We start from the raw sequence: 6,000 nt of genomic DNA, 5'->3' as shown, positions 1-6,000 counted from the left end.
CTGAATGCCCTTCAACCCAGAGGGCATTTTGAGGAGTGATGTGTGACAAGACGCTGCGCTTTGGAGTCACAACCCGCTGTGTTACTATTTACTTGTTTATAATTTTCCTTGAGCCCTCTAATCTGTTTCCTCAACTGCAAGTAACACGTTATGAAGATTAAGGGATAAAATATATAACATTTAGTGTAGAATCCCGTTAAGTAGTAAGCATTCAATAAACAGAGGCTTAAAATGAAATAACCTCAGTTTCCTCAACTCTAATATGGGCATAATTTGTCGCAGAGTCGTTGTGAGGATTAAGTGACATAATTTGGGTTAAAGAGTCATACAGATATTTGCATATATGCAAATCTACGATTACACAATGGGGGGGGGGTGGGGAGGTATAGAAAGAACTCCTGGCTGCTACTATCCTCAAGGACTAGAAAAGAAACAGTAGGTGAAGGAAGAAGGAAAGATCACATAGCAAAATATGTAGCTTATAAAACTTTATAATGTTTCGGCAAAAATACAGACATTGAATATGCATGTGACAAGGACCAGGGGCCGACAGTTGATTATATGAGGGTAACGTGTTAGGTTAAGAAGAAAGTATGATTATTATTAAAGTAATCAAGAGACGTCTTTTGTTAGCTGAGGGGTGTAGTGTAGGGCCGGGCAGGTGGGGGTGATGCTGAGAATTCCCTTTCTTTCAGGACTTTGACGCTAAGCTGCGGGTCAACAGGGTAGCCTGCGAGTCCCCCTCCCCCTCCCCGTTTGACTCCGCGGGGAGCCGTGGCGCAGGGTGGCCAGAGGGTTTGGAGATCAAAGATACGTGGATGAGACATCATTCTCTGGCCCGGGGCCGGATGTCTGGCTCGGGCGAAGCCGGGAGCGGCTCCAGGAATTACTGATGCAAAGACCGGTCTGGGAGAAAGAAGAGCTCCGACTGGCCACGTGGGGGCGACAAGACACCGAGGGAAGGCGGGGGGCTCCGCGGGCCTTGGGGTTTGCCTGGGTGTCGTCGAGAGGGTCCAGTGGCCCGTCCCTTAGTGGGGCAGATGCAGGAGGACGGACTGGGCAGCGAGCACCTCGGCTGCGCGGGTGTGATGCGGCCCGGATGCTGCGCTTAGGGAGCCGGGCCACCGCCCGTTGTGAATTACCAGGCCCCGCCCGCCCACCTTCCCTGGGGTTAAATGGACCCGCCTTGGCAAGTTACAAAGGCAAACATTTCTGGAACGCCTGCTGTATACCAAGTCCTCTCCTAGGCACTGTATATTCGTGAAATCTCACCTAATCTTTACAACCACCTTGGGAGATATTATCGTCTCCATTTTATAGAGGAAGAAACTGAAACTTACTAAGTCGGAGGATTTAGCCCTAATAGGTATAATCAGACAAACAAGGAGAATTGTAAATCTTTTCACTTATTTATTTTTGTCTGCACGTGGGCTTTCTCTAGTTGCGGCGAGTACGAGCTACTCTTTGTTTTGGTGCGTGGGCTTCTCATTGCGGTGGCTTCACTTGTTTCGGAGCACGGGCTCTAGACGCGGAGGCTTCAGTAGTTGTGGCACGTTGGCTTCAGTAGTTGTGGCTCGCGGGCTCTAGAGCGCAGGCTCAGTAGTTGGGGCGCACGGGCTTAGTTGCTCCGCGGCATGTGGGATCTTCGCGGAACAGGGCTCGAACCCGTGTCCCCTGCATTGGCAGGCGGATTCTTAACCACTGCGCCACCAGGGAAGCCCTGTAAATATTTTAAAGTAAATATATGAATGAAAAGAACTCAACCTCGCTGCTCATCAGGGAAATGCAAATGAGAGCAGCAACGGGAATCCCATTTTTTCACTACCAGAGGGCAAGAATTTGAAAGATTTCCCTGTGTGGGTGCAAGTGTAATACAAAAGAGTTCTCCTCTACACAGTTAGGAATGCAAAGAGGAATGCATTTCAGTGAATTTTGGGTAACTGTCAAAATTTGCGAGCAAATTCCTCCTGATACAGAAATTCCCCTTGTGGAATCTATTTTACAGAAATAACCACACAAGTATATTCATCTTAGTGGGAAAGGCAAATAAGTTTTTTTGTTTGTTTTGTTTTGTTTTTTTAAAGAGATTTACCTGCTATTATGCAGCTATTGACTGAGCCTGGGGGTCCAATCCCACTGTATCTGATTCTGATAATCTCTGCCTTTGGGCAACATGGCGGGGGGCGGGGGGGGGGGCGGGGTGAGGGGAGGGTTCCAGTTTGAGCATTGTTCACAGCAGCGGAATCTCTAGGGATGCTTGCTAAAATGCACATTTCTTTGGAGGCCTTTTCCAAGATTTAAAGAAACAAAAGCTTTAGGAGTGGTTATCCTAGAACCTACATTAAAAAAAAAAAACAAACAAACAAAAAAAAAAACTCCCTGGGTGATTTTGAAAGCTCTGCTTTCTCCGTCTTTGCAGCAGGTTAGAATACTGGGACCTTTAAAAATACCAATATCCAGGCCACACTCTAGCCCTATAAAACCACACCCTCTGTCTGTGAGGCCCAGGCATCAGGATATTTTTTAAAGCTCCCAGGTAATTCCCAGATGCAGTCAAGGCAGAGAACCACAGGCCTTGCCACTCACAGTATAGCTGCTGGCCCATGAGTATTGGCAGAAGTGCACAGTCTCAGGTTCGACACCTCTGACCGGCTGCATCAGAATCCACATTTTAACAGGATCCCCCAGTGATTCATATGCAAATTAATGTTTGAGGTAGATGTGGGTGAGTTTTTTTCTTTTTAATTAATTTTGATTGGAGTATGGTTGCTTTGCGGTGAGGTTTTTTTTTTTTTTTTTTTTTTTTGCTGTACGCGGGCCTCTCATTGCTGTGGCCTCTCCCGTTGCGGAGCACAGGCTCCGGACACACAGGCTCCGCGGCATGGCTCGCGGGCCCAGCCGCTGCGCGGCATGTGGGATCTTCCGGGATAGGGGCACGAACCCGTGTCCCCTGCATCGGCAGGCGGACTCTCAACCACTGCGCCACCAGGGAAGCCCTGCGGTGAGGTTTTAAATTTACTTCAACATTCCTCCTGTTGCCTGACCTCATTCTGATAGCTTGGAGAGCAGATTGGAACTCTGGGCTGCCACCTACGAGATCAAAAGCAGCTGGGCCATGGTTAATTCTGCCAACATCTCCTGATCAACTCCTAAGGGGAAAGGCAGTTCTGGAGGGAGCTATACCTCTTTGTCCAGATCCCTAAAATCTGGACAAGCATAGGCTGAGGGAGGACTGGCCTGGAAGCAGTGTAAGTGCAGACAATCCGAACTCCAGGTGGATTAAAAGCATAAAGTAAATCAACCATGTGAGGCATCTAGTGAAACTTCAGATTCAAGTCTCCGTCATTCACTGGTCTCCATCACCTCTCACCAGATCCCCAAACTGGTCTCCCCACCTCCAGTCTTGAACCAATTCAAGATGACATGACAGAGAATGTTTTACAGCACAAATCTGGCTATGCTATTTATTCCCTGCTTACCATCCTTGACAGGTTTTGGGCATCCTCACATTAAAAGTCAAACTCATGATCTTGGCATACTAAGCCCTCCACCAACTGACCCAGCTAAGCCTCAACTCTGGAGAACCGCCATGTGCCAACTCTGTTCAGGAATAATGACTGAACCACTGGGCTTCCCTCAAGCTGCTGTGTCCCCAGCTTCTCTATTAGTCACCCACACTGCCCTCAGCCCCTGGAAAGTCCTCCTCCCCGATTAAGTCTCAGGATTTCAGTCTGTGACTCTTCTCCTGATCAGTCCTCATCCCAGTGAAGAGCTGAGCATGATGTCATTAGGAGGAGTGTCACCTGATTTCAGATTTGAAGGCCTGTCCAGTGAGAGCAGTGGGACCGTCTTACAGGCACAGCTTTTAAGAGCCAACCCTCCTTGGACATATCAGGATAGAGGTTCAGGTGTGTGTCACACAAACCCAGATCAACATAAAACAAGGGTTCTCAACTTTGGCTGGGGAGCTTTTTGAAATATTGAAAGGTCAGGGTACACCCCAGACCAATTACATCAGAAATTGAGGAAGGGGGGCAGTCATCAGTATTGTTATAAAGCCCCCCCCACCTTTGATCCTAATATGCAACCTAGATGAAGAACCATTGGTGACTTATTTCTCTCCCATGAGACATTCCAGAGCTGAAGTGACTGCTGTGTACCACTCAGGAATCCAGCCTCCTTCTCATCCCACCCACGTAGTCCAACTGGCTCACAGTTCATCCAAACTACAGGGTGGAGGAGGGGAAGATGCACGGGTCACTTCTGGGTATGGCCCATTGGCTGGATGTAGTCAGAGGGCCACGTTTTATCCAAGGGAAGCTGGGAAATGTAGTCTTTATTCTAGGTGGCTGTGGCTCAGCTAGAAAACTTGGGGGCTCTGTTAATACAGAGGAGAAAATGGCTGTTGGAGGAAATCAACCCAAGGAAGGGTTTCCTAAAGAACAGAACGGTTGTGTAATGGAAGAGGCAGTGTGCTCCCTGCCACCTGAAGAAGGAATCACACCAGTGGAAAAGTGCTGCTCTAGAGTGACCAGATACTCCGTCTGTCCTTTAATTATTCATTCTCAGCCACCACAGTCACACTGGCATTCTTCCTATTCTATGAGTGCACCCATCTGTCTTCCCCATCAGACGGCCTTGAGTTTGCCATGCGTCTCTCCTGTCCTTTGAGTCTCAGGGGGGTCCACTCTGAGCACCAGACCCAGAGGTGTGCTCCTAGTACCCCCGCCCCTGTCAGTCCACATACTTTCTATTTCATCGTGTTTATAACCTTAAGAGTTGGACTGCTGGGTTTAGTCCCAGCTCAGCCCCTCACTGGTTGTGTGACTTTTCTGTGTCTCTGTTTTCTCATCTATAAAATGGGGATAAGAATAGTGCCTAGGGCTTCCCTGGTGGCGCAGTGGTTGAGAGTCTGCCTGCCAATGCAGGGGACACGGGTTCGAGCCCTGGTCCGGGAAGATCCCACATGCCGTGGAGCAACTAGGCCCGTGAGCCACAACTACTGAGCCTGCACTCCGCAACAAAGAGAGGCCGTGATAGTGAGAGGCCCACACACCGCGATGAAGAGTGGCCCCCGTTCGCCACAACTAGAGAAAGCCCTCGCACAGAAACGAAGACCCAACACAGCCAAAAATAAATAAATTAATTTAAAAAAAAAACCTAAAGAAGAAATACATGGCGAATATCTTAAAAAAAAAAAAAGAATAGTGCCTATCATTATAAAGTTGTTAAGCGCATAAGTTATTTCTGTAAAATAGTTAATATTAGCTATTGTATCACTGGATCAGGTGTCTCTTCTTATGGGCAGGGAAGCCCCCTGAGATCTTTTTGCCTTATTGCCTGGCTGTTCACTGTGGGGAAAACAGCCCCCAGAACAGTGCTTGACAATTGTAAGGCCCTCAGTTTCTTCAGGGAATTGTACACGGTGGTGAGTCCACTGCCCACTGCATTCTCCTGCCTGTGTTTCAGAACAGCCTGAGGAGTGTAATCCAGATCCCCAGATACTGACTCTACACATCAGTTCTGCGTCTTAACAAACCCCTAGGTGATCTGGATGCAGCCCAGCCATGGATGGAGGTGGGGGAACAGGGGGAGGGGGAACCACTGGGTTAGACAACCTGGAAGTCCCTTCCAAATCTACCTGATGTGACCCCACTGTGTACGTGTTTATTTTAAATTTAATTCTTAAGGCAGTACATGTGTGCTGTCAAAATTTCCAACAGTGCAAAAGGATAAGAAGTCCTTATGGATGGGAGGAGATGATACGCACTAACTTTCCTGTTTCCTAGTCCGTCGCAGCTTGTGTCCCATTGATGGCCAGCTGGTGGACATTTGGATTTCTTCCAGGGCTTTGCTATTATAAATAATAATTCTGTGATTATGCCTGTACCTAATCACTGAGCATCCATGTGACTCTGTCCATCGGGACAAATTCCTAGGAGCAGAATTACTGGGTTGAAGTCTAAGTTCACTGAACAGAAAGGCTGTACTAATACCAAG

The sequence above is a fragment of the Mesoplodon bidens genome (assembly GCF_964165515.1).
Source record: "Mesoplodon bidens genome assembly, chromosome: 14".
NCBI lineage: Eukaryota > Metazoa > Chordata > Mammalia > Artiodactyla > Ziphiidae > Mesoplodon > Mesoplodon bidens.
Note: the sequence above shows the minus strand (reverse complement) of the source record.